The sequence below is a fragment of the Drosophila serrata genome, unplaced genomic scaffold (assembly GCF_035046125.1).
Source record: "Drosophila serrata isolate PLE 108 unplaced genomic scaffold, ASM3504612v1 contig_276, whole genome shotgun sequence".
NCBI lineage: Eukaryota > Metazoa > Arthropoda > Insecta > Diptera > Drosophilidae > Drosophila > Drosophila serrata.
Window position 1 is genome coordinate 8473132 of NW_028257174.1, and position 18656 is coordinate 8491787.

General features: G+C 37.8%; 1 protein-coding gene and 1 long non-coding RNA gene across 8 annotated transcripts in view; one reads left to right on the forward strand and one right to left on the reverse strand.

Moving 5' to 3' along the window:
* Positions 1 to 18656, reverse strand: part of LOC110181660 (uncharacterized) — a 222177-nt gene that overhangs the window by 83873 nt on the left and 119648 nt on the right. For 2 of the 4 annotated variants that reach the window (XR_015272411.1, XR_015272410.1), the window contains exon 9: positions 18409 to 18432. The exons of the other annotated variants lie outside the window; for them this stretch is intronic. This is a non-coding gene — a long non-coding RNA (uncharacterized LOC110181660). The remainder of the gene's footprint in view (positions 1 to 18408; positions 18433 to 18656) is intronic. 4 annotated transcript variants of the gene reach the window in all.
* The window catches only part of bi (T-box transcription factor bifid), a 91181-nt gene that overhangs the window by 30736 nt on the left and 41789 nt on the right, over positions 1 to 18656 (forward strand). The gene's annotated exons all lie outside the window — the stretch shown is intronic.

Below are 18656 nucleotides of genomic sequence, written 5' to 3' on the forward strand. Positions count from 1 at the left end.
ATTTTCATGGCTACTGTTTTTTATTTTTATTTTATTTTTTGTATATAATCCCTGAATGAGAATGCCTTTTGTTATGCTCTGATCTTCACAAGACATCCGTTTCGATCATGGCCGACAGACAACCCTCGAAACTACATGCAGGCTAACCCTATAACCCTGCAACCACTATAAAAAATAAATTCAAATGAAAATGAAAATCAAATAAAAACCCGTTTCATTCAAACTACAATCCGCACCACCCAAAAAATATACACAACCGAAAACCCATAACCAAAAACCAAAGCCGCAGCCCAAAAACTGAAAACTCAAAATCCAAAAACGGCGCTGCTTAAATTACAATAAAAATGTCATAAAATTTTTTTTTTGTTTGTTAACAAATTAAAAAGACGGCGGCAGGCGTGGAGTGGAGAAAACGAGACAGATAGGCATTTAAGTGGCGCATTTTGGTGGCTGTTAATTTAAATTGCATTTACGCCCACTTGGAATTAAATGGAAATTAATTTGACGAACACCAAAATTTTCAGTTTTCTGTTTAAGCTTTTTTTTTGGCTTGTTTAATTAAGTGAGCGCTTCCGTCGCCGGTAGAAAAAGAGCTTCCCCCCACAAAAAAAAAAATACAAACAAATAAATAAAGCGCCCACGCAGCGGAAGTTGCAAGTTGGAAGTTGGAAATTGAAGCGCGGCTAGCGGTGCTCTTAACTTGGCTTAATGGCAGCTAAGTTTGGTCAGACAGCCGAAAATTGATGGTAACAAAATGCCGCTAAATGGTTTTCGTCTAATCGAGAGAATTCCGGTGTTTACACGCTTCGCTTAGCTAATGAGACGCCGCCAGTTTTTGGGGCGGCTTAACTGATAAGCATAATGAGTGATCATGGCATGAAGAAGCGATGGATTGAAACACTGAAACACGGGGAATGAAACAGTGGAACATGTGAAATGGAACACTGAAAACTGAAAATTCTAAAACAAAGACCAAATATAAAAAAAACAACCAGAAGAAACGCCTGGAATTCGAAACGTTCCGCCTGGAATGGTAGAATTATTTAAAACGCATTTGTTTTCTTCCTTTTTTTTGCGTTTCTTTTTCTTGTCCCTTTTGGAACTTGGAAATGCATAAAGCAAACAACGCAAAAATATGACAACCAAACAACGACAGCAACAAAACCCAAAAACGATGACGATGATGACGTCCTTTATAATGAACAACATGAGTTCAGAAGAACCCAAAAACAAAGAGAAAAAACAAAAAAACAAGCAGAAAAAGGAGAGACAGCGAGTAAAAAAATATATTTATATACATATATAAACTGAGCACAAAGAATGAAGCAACATACAACAAAAACAGGGAATACCAACAAAAACAACAACAAATGCAGAATGCCAAGGAACCAAACAGGAGCAAGAGCGAGCGAGGACGAAGACAAAGACAAAGACGGAGACGGCGTCTTTTTGGCGCCAGAAAAATAACGACAATGCCTGACGAATGTGCGTGGAGTCTGCTGAGAAAATCGAAGAAGAAAGGGGGGGGGGAGCTGCCCCACAGCAGCGGTCAATTTATAGCATTGCCCGATCAATCATTATCATTATTAAATACACACATAAAATTTATTCTCATGTGTTGTGTGTCTCGCTTTTCAAGGATTTCAAAATGATTTTTATTTCTTATCGGAAAAGAATGAAAATATCCTTGGAGCTCTTAATAACTTGACCTGGACTGTGGCTTTTTCAAGAACAATGCATTCAAGTTGTTAGCTGGACATGTGTTTGGCATTGGCGCTCGCTCGCAAGCCCAGAAAAAGCAGAGAAAGTGATCATCAAGCTGAAGACAAACAAGAAGAAGCGCAAAGATGAAGCAGAAGAAAGAGAAGCTGGAGAAGAAGCAGCAGCAGCATCAGCAGCAGCATCGGAGACTAAAAGAAATGTCAAAAACAATGAGAACGGTCGAGTGAGTTTGACAAACATTTCCTAGATGTGCGCTGGCAGATCAAAGGAAACGGCGCCGGCAGAGGCAGCAACAAAGTCAACGACAAAAACTTGCGCCATCCTGCTTTAATCAAATTAGCTCTCTCTTTCACACACAAAAAAATATTAAAAAATAAAAGTAAAGAAAAATATATATAAATAAAAGCAAAATAAAGAAAAATGAACCAAACAGAAAGCATCCTGTGATCTGCTCCAATATTTCCATACATCTCTTCCTTTTGTCCTTAGATTTTTTGTCTTTTGGTTTCTTTTTTTTTATTCCCAAGCTTTGGTCTTGTTTTATTTATATTTAATCCTTTTTTTTATACCCTTTTTTTTTTTTTTTTGTTTTTTTGGTAGGGTCGCCTTTTGTCTCGTGGCAAATTCACGCGTTCGAGGCAAACTCGGCTTGGCTTTTAGCATTAGTTTACACTTGATTAGAACGCTAATTGGCCCAAAACCTCAGGCAAAAAAAAATAAAAAAAGAGCTCAAAAAGTGGAGGAACCCAATGAGCTGGGAAATTTTTCGCGGAAATGAGGTCTCCCCTCACGTTTGATCTATGCGATATACCTGAGCCGGATCTTATCTCTGAGCGTTGATCAGCCGTTTTTGATGGTATTGACATTTTCTAGAAATTTTATAAGTATCAGTTTCAGAAAGCAGGTCATTTGAAAATTTCATTCAGAAGTATTGGTGTTTGAAGGGAAATTAAATATATAATAATAAGATTAATAGCGCCGAAGAGTTCATACATATTCCTGAAATTCTATAAGTATAGATTTAGAAGCACGTTTTTCAGTAAGAAAATATTTAATAATAAGATAAATGCGCCCTAAATTTTACATATGCTTATCTAACTTGTGTCAAAACACTTTTAACAAATAAATAAACTCTAAAGCTTATTAACTTTTAAGCAACTAACAATTTAAATTCAAAATGTGTGTAGCATAAATGTCAGAATTTGGCTCAAGACAAATGTCTAAAAATGGTAAAGAGCTAAAAATGTATAGTTTTCAGTCTTTAAATATTTACTCATGTATATACTTAATATATATATTGTTTAAATTTCTCAAAATGCAATTCTTCTAGTCTCGTCTTTCTTCATACCCTTTCCCCTTGTTTACTCTTCTTTGTTCTCTTGGATTTTGCTGCTTCTTTCGAGGCGACGCTTTATGAATTTTAAGTGGCAAAAATTGACGAGTTGCTTTGGTTTTATTTTTTCTTTATTATTATTATTGCTGGTATGCACATATCTCTCCCTCTCTCTGTGTGTGTATATATTTATTTAATATTTTCTGGTCTCAAAAAAAATTTATACAAATTGTATGGGGCATTTGGTGGGTCTTAACTGCTCTGCGTGTTCTGTTTGCCTGATTAAACTGCCAAACACACACAACAAACAAAAGCAAATGCCACAAGCTACAAGCTGGCTCGGCGCACAGCCTACGTTTTTGGTAACACACACGAATTTATGTTGCCACTTGATTTTTATGAATAAAAATTCTTCTTATTTCGGTTTCAGTTTTCTGGGAAAATAAAAATCAAATTTATGTAGCACCTACACCCATGGCCAGTCAGTCAGACCTCCTCCACTCCACTCGGCTCCAACCCCTACCCCTCCTATCTAGCCAGTTTTTCCTGTTGAGGGTTTTCCACAAGGGAAATTAACACGAAGCCAAAAGGCAATTACGCACGCACATCTACAGAATGGATGGTGAGAGGGGCCCCACTGTGCACTCATGGGTTTACAGTGGGTACCCGCCAAATTGCAGATTTAAATAGAGAACCTACACAACAACCTATAAATTTAAAACAAGTACATTTTATATGTCAAAACTAAGATTACTTATAGATCTTTTAACTTAAGGTGACCATAAGAAGAATGTTGGTTTGTGGAATGACTACTGTACTGGCTGTTGTTGTTGTTGCCTTTAGGTGTCAATGACGTGCGCTATCAGTTTCCATTCATGCCCAAGTCTCGTTGCAACGGCAACAAAAACGTCATACCCTCAACAACACCATCAAAAACAATGCAGCTAACAGCTTTAGAAGCAAAAAACAATTACAACCAACAATTACACTTAAAAACACACCAATAACTAGACCAAAAATAAAAACTCTGAGAAATGAAATAATAATAATAGCCACAAGGATAAATATTTGAAATAATAATAATAGCAATTATAGAACATATAAAAATAGGTATGAAATTTAACAATACAAGAACAATGGTGAAAAAAATATAAGAATTACAAGAACTACACCAACATTTACGTTAACTTAGAAATTTGACCATAAGAATATTAATTAAAATTAATCAAAATTAAACCATTTTCTCACAAAGATACCCCAACATTTACATAAACGCACCAACAGATACACCAACACTTGCATTAGCTGGCCAAAGACTTTACAACAACAATTACACCAACCAAAGAAGAGCAGAGCAGCAATAATAGCAGCGTTCTCCTTTCTTTCACACCTACTATTACACCACCTTTGTGAGTGTGTTTGTGCAGTCAATTAACGGCAAACAAAAGTTTTGCAATCTCCGCTCTCTCTTTCTCACACCTTTTAGTGGGTGGCAAAAAAAAGAGAAGAAAATAATAACAATAAAAAAATACACAAATAAAAAAGAATATTTTTGCAGCAGCAGGAAAACTTTTTTGTTTCATGCTTTTACATATGCATGTGTGTGTGTGTATCTGTGGGCTGCTGTTTGCTTTTATTTTTATTTTTTTTATTTATATTTTTTTATACACTCCCGTGCAGTTGTGTTTCCCTGCTTGCATCGCGTTAATTGAGTGTGAAGTTGGGCTTTTGTTGTTGTTATTGTTGTTGGTGCTGCTGCTGTTGTTGATTTTAATTGTTAAGCAACAAAGGCGCGAAATATGTTTTAGTTGTTTTGGCCGGTCTTTTAATTAAGCTTCAAAAGCCCAAAAAAAAACTGCTAAAATCCAGTGCAGATAAAATAAAGCAAAACCAAAAAGCGAGTCAGCAGAAGATTGCGTGCAAGTGGCAGTAAAAAGTGTTGATTTCATTAAAAGCATTAAAAGCAATTGCAGCAACAAAGTCAAAGTCACACTTTCCGTCTCCTTCTGTCCAATGTAATTTTTTACTTTATTTATTTTTTCTACAACAACAACAACGTTGATGTATGATCGTGTGTTGACTGCATTTAATTGTTGTTGTTGGTGCGAACGTTTCTGCTGGCGTCGCTGCTCGCGTTCGTTGTCACTTTGAGTTAACAACTCGATTACACGCTCTGCCTCTGCCTCTGGGCCCAGCTTCAGTCTCAGTCCTCAGTCCTCAGCCTCAGTCTCAGCCACGGCCAACGTCGCTGTCAACGCTGCCGGCCATGTGCAATTTTTTGAATTATTAATGAATCTCAGCCCAACGATGGCAATAAAACCAGGCACAATAAAGAAGTCAAGTCCACCAGGCTAAAGAATACCTTAGAAGTCATTGGTACTACAATAAATATTTAACAAGACAAATTTCCCCAAAGAACTCGTTGTTTAAATTCCTTACTTATCATCAAATTCATTAAAATGTTCGATTTGCATTTTAAATAAGTTATATCCTAATTAATATCATAATGTTTCCTTCAATATCCTTTAACATTTCATTAAATGTTAAATATCCTTAAAGAACTCGTTACTGAAACTCGTTACTTTAAAAGATTTCACATTTCAAATCCTATTACAGGGTATTTAAATGAGACGACAGAGAAGCATACTCTCCATAGTCAAGTGCTCTGTATAGCAGCCAGAGGATCGTGTTAATAAAAAACAATTAATATTAAGTGTATGTTTAGTGCGGCTCTTGACGCTGTTGCTGTTATTGTTGCTCCCGATTCGCGCACTGTTGTTGCTGTTGCTGTCGCTGACGGTGTGCACTCGTTGATTATTTGTACTATTAACGCGTTGTCAGCACAGGAACTCGTTATCTGCTGTCTCGCTCTGGTCGCGTGTAATTACTTTTAGTTGGTCATAATTTGTCAATAGCTATTTTGTTGCACTGCCAATTGCCAGGCAGTCGTCAGCAGTCAACAACAATTGCAACAATGCCCCGCCGGCCCCAAGCGACACAGCACCATCAACGGAAGTGCAAGTGTGCAATCGTGTGTGGAAAGGAAGAGGACAAGAGAGAGCGAGATGGAGAGCACGAGAGAGGGAGAGAGAGAGGAGACGGAAAAGGAAGACGGGGGCAAACAGAAAGTGGAACAAGTTAGGTGACAGGCAGAAACAACTTGGCCAGATCTGAACTGTGATTGACAACCGTCAATTGCGGGAATAAACATTGCCTGGGGAATGCCATTACTCTCGTTGCTCGATGTTTAGACCTCACTCGTTACTCGTTGGTTTTTATCGGATCATTTGTCTAGAGATATCTTCTATGTTTAATCTTCTATGGATAAATATTGGCTATTTCTTGGCTAGTTAGAACGTACTTTTTAATTGCTACTCGCCATTAGGAAACTCGTTATATTTAATGGTTATTTGTAACCATACCTTACATTCCCTTAAAGAATATCTTTTGAATAAAATTGGTCTCAATTTAATATATTTATAATCTAAAAATGTTTTTACTCGCTTAAATGAAGTAAATATTTGACGGAACACCAATCGTCACTCGCTTCTAAAGTGCCGGTTAATTAGCATAATTGAGATAACTGGATGGCAGAGTTGAAGGCACACAATAGTAGCGAGGCTAATCCTCCATTTACCAGCCCCTGTTCCCTGGGTATTTGCAATCCTCTTTTATTCTTTTTCGCCCCTAGTTCCCTCCCAGCCCCGAGATTCTTCTCCAGCTCTTCTTCGCTGGTTTTTATGCTCGCTCTACTGGCCAAATCCCTCTCGCTCAACCTGTTCCCTGCCTCCCTGCGCCGGCGCCTCAGCGATTTTTGCGAGCAAAAATTGGAGACAAAAGAGAGAGGGACAGGGACAAGGACAGAGAGAGGGAGAGAGAGAGACAGGAGGAGAAGGTCAGCTCAACTCAGCTGCCTGGAGGGATGGTGATGTGTGATCGCAACCCTCGGGGCCAGCCCTGTTCTTTATTCTTTGTTTGATCAGTACCTCTATAGCGCCAGGTAAGCCACATCCTCATCCGATCTCATCCCCCAATCCCTCTTATCGCTTTTGGGCTGCTCTTCCTCTGTTCCTCTGTTTGTTTTTTTGTATTTTGTTTGAGGGTCTTTCGCCCTTTTCCTCTTCCTTATGGTTATTGGGCCACTTGTCCAGTGTCGTTTGTATCTGCATTTTATTATCATCAAAAGCCGCTGGGCTTTTTGGCTTCCTTGTCTGTTTTCTGCCCTTCCTTTAGTATCCTATAAATGCCATGGGTATTTCATCAACATATTTATAATCTGTCCGTCTGTCCGCTTGTTGGCTTGTCCGTTAACTAGAGTTTGTTGTGGGCTAATATAGGAAGCTCTGGGAGATATTTCTTGTGATATTTGTTGGAATAGTTGTTGATTTCTCCGTTGTCCGTCAGTCCATCTATTAGTTTGTCCGTTAAGTAGAGTCTTTCTGGTATAATATAGGAAATTCAGGAGATATCATTTTGATATTTGGGATGTTAATAGACTATCAAAAGAACTATATATATTTTTCTTTAGAGAAGATTTTTAAAAAGTTTTCGGTACCACTGGAATCATAAATCTCTGAAGACTTTAGTTTACATTTTTTCTGTGATATATTTTGGGTTATTTTTAATCGAGACTTCAATTTCCTTGCACTCCCTGCTGCCTTTATTTTTTGTGGGTTATTATTTATCATTCAGCTGGATCAGCTGTTGATGCAAGCTTTAAGTTTTACTCTTTTCCCTTTGCACAAGCTATCCGGGGGGAGTGGTCAGCACCTATCTCTGGGTATCTCTGCTCCGTTTTTTCCCTGCTCCAAACTGCTCCGGCTTCTCCAGGAGCGGCAGAGGCACATTGGCAAAAGGTAAACAGACCACAAATTGGACAGTGGAACACATGTTTGGCGCGTTAAATGCTCGAGCGTGTTATTTATAACGTTTTTTATGCGCTCAACAGCTCTTTGCAGCCGGGCCAGCAACTCTGGTCTCTGGTCTCTCTTCCCCTCAGTTTTTTTTTGTTGTTGCCTACACCTTGGGCTTGCTTTGCTTGTTGGCCAACTTGGGTTGCTTCTTCTTGGCCGGGCCTGGTGTTGTTGTTCTTGTTAAGACGCGTGTACCCAGTTTGCCCCTCGTGTTTTGGCCAGTTGCTGCCACAGTGCCAGTGCCACTGCCATTGCCACTGCCGTTGTTGTTTGGTCAACACCTTTTGTAGACTCTGGCTTCGGGCCAGAAAGAAGAATCCCCCCCTTTGCTCTCACTCTCTCTTTCTCTCTCTTAGTGTTTTGGAAGGAAAAAGGGCTTCGAACATGAAAAAAATACAGGAGAAAACGGCAGCAGTTGTAAGTTTCTGTTTGTTCTTCTCTCTGTCTCTCTTGGTGACCGCAAAAATATGCGTATATTCACGTCCCTTTTATATATATATATATATATTTATTTTTTTTCTCTGATGGCCTTATGACAGCCATCGGTCATCGAAGGCAGTTCTTGAGTCCTTGAGCACAACTGACGCCAGAGAACACGCAATGTCCGTGGAGGACATTCGTTGGCAGCGCCACCAAAAACCAAAAGAATTCCCATTCTGGATCAAGATCGGTATCGGCAGACAGGCAGCAGTTAAGGTGTCGCTTCCTGAGAGTCACGAAGACCTAAAGGAATTGTCTCTATATATGTATATATATGTTATAAAAGTGAGCACACATTTAATTGGGATGTTAGATAAAAGTTATTAAAGTTAAATGCTCAAGAGTTGAACCTCAAAACTCCAAAGAAATAAGTATCCGTTTCTATATATGAATATGATTTCTGGCTAAGTAAGAACAGCATGAGAAATCCTGACTGCCTGGTGAACAGGTGAACCCACTGTAGAGATCTCACTGCTAAGATTCTTCCCCTTTGGGATTGTGTTTCTCCAACTGTTTCTCTTCTTTACGGTTTGGGCTTTATCAGCTCTTTGGCGGATCAGAATGGGAGGTGGTTTCTTCGAATCGTGTTGATTTGATTTATTTTTTAAAAGAAAACCAAACGAAAAACGCGCAAGCAACAAGGGTATTGCGAATTTATCCGCTGTTCGATCATAAATAAGAATTATATAAACATGCGTTTGGGGTCCTCATACACAGAACCACCCATGAATGGGGAGACAGACCCCTTATTTCTTTTGCTCTCCTCTCTTCTGTATATTTTTCTCTGTGGGTTGAAACAAGTTGCAGTATGTTGTCTGTCTTCCTCATAACGATGATGATGATGATGATCATAAATGATGATGATGATGATGATGCTTGGAGTTCGCCGTGTGTGGGACATATTAGAATCCGGTCCTTGGGGCTCCACAGTCTCTCAACTGCATGTCGGTTATGTTAACAACATTTAAACGCAGCTCGTTTAGAATCTGCTGAATCTTCACTTCATTGAGAAAAGGAAAAACTGGAACTGGGATCGGACTAGGGATCGGTTATTGGGGAAACCTGGAGCTGTGGCTGTTTGCAGCCTGGAACCTAGGCTCGTTATGTGCCCTCCGTCTTGTTGACTTTGAGGATTTATGAGTGTCTGACGTGTGTGATGACTGTTATTAGCCGCGTCCGCGTTTGCCTTTGCCTTTGCCTTTTGCCTTTGCGTCCTCAAGACAACTTTTGCAACAATCGTAGCAGCAACAACAACAACACAAACACCAATAATAACAACAACACCAACAAAATCAACAACAACCTGGCAAGAGTTAAAGGAACAAGCACACAAGAAACCAGTCACACTAAAAGGAAAATAAAGAGAGTTTTAAAAGACTCTTAAGAGATCTACATTTTGAAATAATAAAGAGTTCTTTTGTACACAAAACTATATGAAAAATTATAAATATATGGAAAACCCAAGGATCTTTAAATATTTTTCACTATAAATCCATTTAGTTAATTCTATATTTTCCCTCGGTGTTCCCAAGACAACCTCCCAGATCTCAGGCTCTGAGAAAAAAACGGATGTGCCCCATCGACATGGCCATCACTGTAGGTATCCTCTACTTCTCCCCTCACAATCATCATCATCATGATCATCTTGGTCGTGATCGTGATCCCAAACACTCAAGAAGGATCCCTCAGTTTTTCCAACAAAAAAATAAATATAAAAAAATAAAAGCGGAAGCAATACCCGGGCAATGCAAACAAACAAACTGTGAGACGCGTTAATGGCGCCTACCACCATAATTTAGACATTAAACGTAGGCGCTGAGGGAGGGGCGTGGCAGCTATCAGGGTTGTTTGTTTTAGCGATTACTCACTGTACATTGTGCAAAGCAAAAAAAGAAGGGGGGAATCCTTGCTTTCAGGTGGATTTTAAAGAGTAAATTAATATAACAAATATAGAATTGTTAAGTGGTTATTTCTGCTTTAACTTGGCTTTTATTTTCCCTTGCCACTTGACTGGCTTTCAACGGCGACAATTGGTATGGAAATGAGTCATTTTCCAGCCCTCTGTTCGCTCCAATTTTCCCCCAGCATCTTGAGGCTCATCTTTCTTTATCTGCTCGCTTTGAGCTCACTTGAGCACTAAATGCGCATAAATTACTTACACTTTGGCAGGCAAACATTGACAGACCGCAAAAAAAAAAAATAGAAGGAAAACCAGGGGAGAGCCAGGACAGGGGGCCACGCCCACTGAACCACCCACCGCTCCACAACGAGCTAAAAAAACATTTGACGCACAATTTAATTAAAATAAGACAAACTGTTTGGCAACATCCCTCTCTGTGGCCCAGCCTTCTGTATTTAAAACTTGGCCATAAATTATTTAACACCAACTTTTTTGGGTCGTATCCTTACTATCTTAGAGATACATTTCCCCAGCTGATTTGTTGCAAATGTCATTTGAGGCATTGCTGCCTTCGCTGCAGCATCTCTTGACCAACTTGAGACTTGGCCCCAGAACCTCTAATTGAGGTTGAACCAATTAGCTTTTAGAGGGGGAGAAAAAAATGCATACTTTATGCAATTATTTTGTATACTTAAAGGAGTATTTGTTTATAATTTAAAGTCTTTACTTTGATAACAAAATTGATATATGTTACGATCGAATTATAGATAATTTTATAAAGAATAAAATCTATAACTCAGTCCTCACATTATATTAAAAGGTATACTTTTATTTCAATTTATTTTATGATCATGATCACTTATAAATCATTAAATAATAGGTTATACTTTTATTTCGTGATCTAGTTTTCTAAAATCATGTTTAAACTAATTTTTTCATCCAACAATTTTATTTAATTATTAACCAGAAATTACACTTAATAGGAAGAAAACAATTTATCTCGTCTAAATTCATTTATTTTCGTTTTAATTTATAAAAATACTCTCCCCCCCCCCTCAATGTTATTATTTAAATCAATCTATATCTAATTATACGAAAAGTTTGAAATTATTCTAAAACTGTCTCCCATCCGTTGCATGTCTCCCATCCGACAAATGAAAATTAAATAAAAAAATGATAGCCGCTAAATTGTTAAGCCTATTGTTGCTGTGTGCCTGGCTTTTATGATTGTTGTTGTTGCTGTCGTTTATTAACTGCTTTTTGTTGTTGTTGCTGCTGCTGCTGCGTGGCTTTGATTATTGTGCGAAAAGTCACACAACTGACGGAGCCAGCGGCTTGCATATTAAACAGGCTAAAGGCCAGAGGAAACCGAAAGATTATTAATAAATGAATGTAAATAAGCAGCGCCACAGTTAGGGATGTCAAATAACGATGTATATATATATTTATATATCGTTTAGTGATTATTTAAATAATAATATTATAAAGTCGAAAATACGAGCATAATATAGTGAATAATATTAAAAGTAATTTCAAACATAATACTGTGGTTATCGAAAATAATAAAAGACTGTCAAAAATAATACCCAAGGCACCATCATATATTTTGAAAATAATGTCTTTGATATTATCGAAACTGACATCGAAAATATCGATTATAATATCGAACTCACGACCCATATGTGAGACAATTTTTTTTTCGATAATTCAAAGTTTAAAAAATCCATAACTCTGTCAAAAAAGCTTCAATTTTGATTCGGAAAGCGGTCCTATACTAGTTTTTGTTAGGTTAATAAATCTGCATACTCAATTTAAGATTTAAAAAAAATTAAATTTTTTGTCAATTTTTTTTGTTAATTTTTACGATTTAACCCCTTAAAATTTTTTGAAAAATTTTAAATTTTTATTTTTTTGCCTAAGATGGCTAGAACGACTCGGCTGTTGATGCTGATCAAGAATATATATGATTTATAGGGTCGAAAATGATTCCTTCACTGCTTTTTAAGCTTCTGACTAAAATTAAAATACCCTTTGTAAGGGTATAAAAAAATACAAAAATATTACGATAAAGGGTTAAGAACATTTCTTGCATGCAAACGAGGCAGCAGGTGACGTCGACTGCGACTGCGACGCCGGCAGCGACAGCGACAGCGTGACAAGTGTATGCAAAATGAGTGGGAGCAAAAGGGATGGCGCGCCATATGTGGGAGCGAGATAGAATGCAATGGGCGGGCCAAGCGACGCTGCTGACCAGCAAAAATCTAGAGGAAAAAAAAGCAAAAGAAATAAATAAGGCAAACCAAGCGCACAAAAGCGAGAAAATAACAAAGCAAAGCACACACACACGACAAAAAAATTAAGCAAAAAATAAAATAAAAGTAAAAGAAAAAAGCACACATCGCATGCGGGGGCGTCGCTCTATCCTGCTCTCGCACAGGTTTAGTGCAAGGCAAGGCCAGGCGTGCAACAGGGATAGCAACAGGCCCGAAAAAAAACAGAGCAGGTGAATGGCGTGCGGGGGAAGGGGTGAAGAGAGAGGGGGTGGTGGCATTTTGCAAGGTTAGAATGTTGTTTTTTTTTCCTTTCTTTATATTAAGAGCATAAAGGGGTGTCACATGTGTGTGTGTGCGAGTGTGAATGTGTGTGCCAATTGACCGAAAATGATGGCGACCAAAAAAAAAAGAATACAAATACAAAAAAAAGAGTGTAAAAATAAGCAAAAAAATAAAAATTGTTTCAGCAAAAATGGCGCAAATACAACATGAGTGTTGGTGTGCTCAGAGTGTGTGTGTGCGTGTGTGCCTTGTGTGTTCTTTTGTGACAGCAGCCGCAATTATGACCAATTATGTCAAAAAAAAGTAAGAAAGAACAAAAATAAAAACAAATACAAAACAAAAGCAAACAAAAGCGGGGAGAATAATAAACAAAATCAAATACAAATATAAAAACCAAAGCAAAATGGGGTGGACATTGTTTGTATATTAATTTGATGCGTCCCCCTTTCCACACACACACACAAAACACACACACACTCTCTCATAAGAGACCCCATAATTATCCCATATTGGCAATGTCCGTTTCAAAAATATTTACAGCTTCAGTATAAATCACTTTAATTTTGTGCACTTGCAACATTATTTAAATTGTAATTAAATTTATTATTATTAATAAATATACTTAGCTATTATTAAGACCCTTCCAGGGTATTCTATTTACAGTTAGAAGCTTAAAACACAATGAAGGAATCATTTGCGACCCTATAAATCATATATATTCTTGATCAGCATCAACAGCCGAATAGATCTAGCCATCTCAGGCACCGAATTTTTTTTTTTAATTTTTCCGAATTTTTTAAGGGGTGACATCGTTAAAATTAAAAAAAAAAATGATAAAAATTTAAAATTTTATCAACTCTAAATAAAGTAAGCAGATTTAATAATCTAATAAAAACTAACACAGAACAGTTTTCCGATTTGAAATTAATGCGTTTTTGGCTAAGTTGTGAGTTTTTAAACTTTGATTTGTTGATACAATTCGAATTAATCCTTTTATCTTTAAAGAATTCCCATTTTAATACTAAATATAATATATTAAATATATATATTCTTTTTATAACAATACTTTCCTATACTTCTATAATCGTGTTAAAAAATGATCTTGATATTTATTATTTCATCGCATTTGTTGAGTTTTTGGGATCCCTAAGGCACTTCCTAAGACTCCTCCTCCTCCTTCCCCGGTTGACAACATAAATCAACACCAAAGTCGAAGAGTCGCTGGAATCTGACCCCCGCGACCCCATTGGAACCCTTGTCTTTTCGCTTATCTGCGTGACAACTGCATTTCAATTCATAACAATTAAGTTCGAACAACAAGCGAGGAAAATTACACAGAGAGAGAGAAAAAGGCAACAGATTGGGGAGGGGAAATTCTAATCGTTGACAAGGTTAACGGGTTCAGCCTTTGTTCTTACTCCCCAAAAAAAAGAAAGAATATATATAGTATATATTGGGAGACTTTGTCATCTTATCATGCGATAGTTGTCGTCACGATGATAGGGCCACAAAAATTCAGTTCTTTGATAAGGATAACTCCAAGTGGTAAATACCCTTTAATTTGTGAAGGGGTGTATGGGGTTTCTGGTGAACTAGGTGAATATTTGTTTTAGGAAATTTAAGAATCAGTATATTTGAAATAGTTTAAATATTATTTGAAATATTAACTTAAAACTCTTCATATTGTAAAGGGATGTATTATGTCAGGGTGAATTTGATAGTTTCTTGATAAATTTATGGTAAAAACGTATATAGTAATTAAAGATTTAACCTACTGTATAAGCAAAGCTTTTTTGTCGATATAATTCCTTAACAATTACATTGACATTTCCCACTTAATTCCCTTTAAGGGGTACTCCAAATTCGTTTCGTTTTCTTTCAACCATTTTGCTTCGCTTGTTTTACGCTCTTCGAAAAAATGAAGCGATCAAATTGTAATTACAAGCGATTTCCCACATTTGATTTATTCATTGCGTCAGATTTATGACCTCAACCGATAAGCGACCTATAGATTCTACAGTTTCAAAAAGAAATATATATATATATATATATATAAAATATATTTAAAAAATACGAGAATTATGCCCGCTTATTTGCGTTTCGTGATCCCGCACAACTAGCCAGATCCCTAAAACCCGATTCCTATAGCAATTCCGATCCTGTTTCGGATCTTAATGACATGGCCATTCATTTTGGGCCAAAACACGAGACGCCGGTCGGAGTGGGCGTTACCAAACTAACTGACAGGCCAAGGCAGAGAGCGTATTTACGAGGACTTGGGGCCGTGGTTATGCCTTCATAAATTGTTTTATTATTATATAGACTTGATATATGGCACCGTCCAGAGTCTGGGACTCTGGGTCCTGTCAGTTTATTGGTTTAACTAATTTGTGCCCCGATCCTCTGCCTTGTCTGTCTGTCTGTGTGGGTAATTAACGTTTATGATGCAGCTGCCTTGGTCCTTGTTTTCTTCATATAAATATATATAGACATATAAATATATGGATATTCCTTGTTTAGTATTCCCCATGGCTCACAAATTTGTCAAATGTCCCTCTTCCCGTTTTTTTTGTGGAAATTTGCATTGCAATTGTCATTCAATAAAATTCAAATTAAATGCAATGCTAAACCGGACAACAGATGTTCTAGGCAAATGATGTAAGTTTAATGTTTATGCTGAATATGCACCCCTTTATATTTTACTTCTCTCTTATTTTTGTTGTCGGTTTATCGGAAATCCATCCATTGACCCAATGTGTTGACAAACTTGGCCCAAAAGATTGAAAGATCGCTGAAAGACGGAGGGGAAAAGATCGACTCGACAACAATTTTGTTGTCACAAAGCCAAACTGTCAACGAGGAAGTGCCCCTATATATATATGTACATATATATCTCTGGGGTCTTCCCCGATCTACCCATACCCAATTTTCGGTGTCCCTTTTGGGTCACCTACTGGTGCAGGTGCTACTTTAATCCCCGCGCCTTGTTGACAAGCAGAGGCGGGGGGGAAAAAACCAAGAATGCGTTTTGCAAGCCAACCTTTTGTTGGTTTTCCTTTTCTTTAAAAAGGCTCTGCTCCCTCATCCTGATCAGATCAGCTGTGGCCGCCTGTTGACATTGCAGCAGCCTCCCTTTCCTTTATTTTTTCTGTAGTTTAAAGTTGGTTTTTCGGGCTGCTGTTTGATTGACTATCAGATAATGCATTGACGCTTCTAAGGCAGGTTCCACTCTGTGTGTGTGTGTGTGTGTGTGTGTGTGCCGGCACAGGTGCGTTAATAGACGCCATTTAGGGGCAAGGGATCTTTGGAGACAAGGGAACTAAAGACAGAGGATACAGGACATGAGACAGGACACTGGCCACAGGACACACAGATGTCACCTGCTGATGGCATCGCTAATCGATTACATGGGCACCACAAGTAGCCAAGATTTAGATAAGTAGAGTCCTTCATTCCAAGGGTTGTGCCACAATTTTATAGTAAGGAAACTATACAGGAATTGCTCTATACTTTTAGGTACAAAATTAAACTAAAATTTCACAATCTAATTATGTAATTACCTCGAGTATATATAGTTGTTTAATCAACTCATTAAAAATCTAGTACTTGTATATATATTTATACAAGTATTTAATGATTTATTCAAGTGTCTCGTCTAGTCTAGTTCAACACATTTATGAAGTGTGGTTTTTGTGTGCGTTTTTATGTTGATTTTTTAAGTGTTTAAAATACACTTTGCCTTGAGCTTATCAGTTTTTAGCACTGATTATTTGAATATTTTGGTATATTATATATATTCCATATATTTCCTAAGCATTTTAGTTAGTCTTCCATATTTTCTTCTTTTATTTCCTTACTTTATACTTGTTCTTCTTTCAAACTCGAACCAATTACAACTCAATTGTTGGGCATTTTATTTATTTTCGGGGCCTGGGCTAATTGATTAGCCATTAACCCTCTATGTGGGCTAAGGACATCAGAGCGACACCTTAACACACTCTCAACCAAGAAAACGAAACGCACTGAGCCTTAATTAGGCTTAATTATGGGCAGGAGCCAGGTTGTTGTTGTTGTTTCCCTTCTTTTTCTCTTTTGTATTTTTTGTATATTTTTTTTTTTTGCTGGTCTCAACACTTTTGGCCGGGGGAAATTGAATTAGCCGCGGTGGCTCTCCCGTTAAATGTGTGTGGCAAAAACAAACAACGAACGAACGTTGGTCAAAAGGTGCAAGTTTTACACGTAACGATTTGCACGAACCTGAATCTCGGTTTGCTTTTGGGCCAGAAGTCTTGGCTTTTTAGCCAAGCCAGGCGGCAGCGAGCGAGCGACCGAGCCACCAGCACAAACGAGAGCAAATCGTTTTGTTGTCGAGCAAGAGCTGGCACTGGAGCCCAGGGTTTTCAGGCAGCAGCAAAAGCAACAAAGGTAAAAAAACACACTCTGTAGTATAAGCGGCGTGCGGTGTGGGCCCAGGAAACTGGCTCCAAAGTCGGCCTCGCTTGGGGCCATGTCTCTGGTCTTGGCCCGGTCCCTGGTCTCTGGCCATAACAAGCTGCCAACAACTGGCGCCAAGTGCTCAATAATGTTAACGAGCTATTCAGTTAAGACAACACACACACACACACAGCAAAAAAGTCCAGGCCCAAAAAGCAAATAAAATATAAAAAAAATAAAATAAAGCAAGAAAAGCAAAGCAAAAGCCTGGCAAGGCGAGGCGCAGACAGACGTGCCTTCGTTCCTGGCAAATAAAAAATAATTTGCAGTCGAAAAAGGCAGACACCCCCCCTCAAGGTACACCGACTGGTGTGCCTCTTGGTGCCTCCTGGTGCCTCCTGGTGCCTGCTCTCCTCCAAATAGAAACATCCTCGGGTTTGGGGCTCGCCCTCCTTCGTCTGTCCAGTCCAATACCCGTCCCATTCGGAGACCCATCCCGTCCAGTCAGTCAGACAGACATCAGTCAGCTTGTTAGGCCCTCGCGCCTGCCTCACCCCCTTTTGATCGGGACCCCCAAGTCCCAGGGTTTGTTGGTTTTTCCTTCTCTTGTTTTTTTCTCTTATTTTTATTTTATCAAAAATGCAGTCGCAGCTGATGATGATCTGTGAACATGAACAAGACGTTCGTTAAATTTGATTCATGAGGCGCTCTCGGTCCAGGAGTTCCAGCCTCAACCTGAATTTGTGGCAACAAGATAGGAGGCACTGTGAGAAAGTTTCTATAGATTATAGGAAATAGAGTTCTGAACTAAGTCTTTTTTAAAAACAAGTTGGAAATTACACGGAAATTATGAAAACAAAAAGGAGTTCAAGAAAAGGATATATCTGATTTTATAAATAGAATATAATACCCAAAGCACTTAAATACACTAAATAACATTCAAAGAGAAGAAAGACTTCAGCTTAAAGAAATTATAAAAAACAAAATGGGAAGAGTTATGCATATTATACAAAGCTGTATCTAATTTATCAAATTAAATAATAATACTAAATTATTTAAATCCATACTCACAGCTTGATAGAAACGGAAGCTTTCCTGAAACAATTGAATAAAAAAGAATCATAATTATGCAAAACAAAAGGCAATTTAAGTTTATAAAATATAAAAAGCAATTAATAGCACAAATAAAGGAGAAATACACCTCAAACATATGATACTTGAATGCTATTCCTTAAATTCAAAGGTTAAGCTTAATATTTGTCTTAAACCAGTTAAGAATCATAAAGAAATTCATCAGTTACATATACAAATATCATTTA